A 539-nucleotide genomic window follows, 5' to 3' on the forward strand; every position below is an offset into this window, starting at 1 on the left:
TTTCTTACATAGACAACTTTTTTTTTTTTTTTATTGTATATACGTATTGTATTCCCCAACGAGAGTATTGTATGTTGTTGCCTTTCTAAATACAAAAAAAGCTCCTATGGCGCCATTTTAATGCTACAAAGCCATCACCCGCCGTTTGCATCCCATTGACTGCCATTCATTTTGACGTCACTTTGAGAGTTAATAACTTTACAAATGAAGCGCTTTAAATACTCTATTTGTCCATAGTTAATTTCTAAAGAAACACGGCAATGTATAAAAGGCTCCTTTACCTTGTATCTCACGTTAAGGCTTCGTAGCAGACGTTTTTTGTATATAGGCTAAATATTGTGTCATAACCAAGCGACTTGCTGTCGCATAGTTAGTCGTCAAATCACCGTATTGTCAGAAGAAGCTCGCAGACAGTTTCGACTTACGTTAGCTGTTTAGGTCTAATTTCTAATGTTAGTTAGAATTTCAGTTAGCAATAATTTGCCTGTACCTGTGTTATCTCCTTACAGATGCCTACGCTCTCCGTCTCTGCAAGATTG

Source organism: Etheostoma spectabile, chromosome 17, assembly GCF_008692095.1.
Source record: "Etheostoma spectabile isolate EspeVRDwgs_2016 chromosome 17, UIUC_Espe_1.0, whole genome shotgun sequence".
NCBI lineage: Eukaryota > Metazoa > Chordata > Actinopteri > Perciformes > Percidae > Etheostoma > Etheostoma spectabile.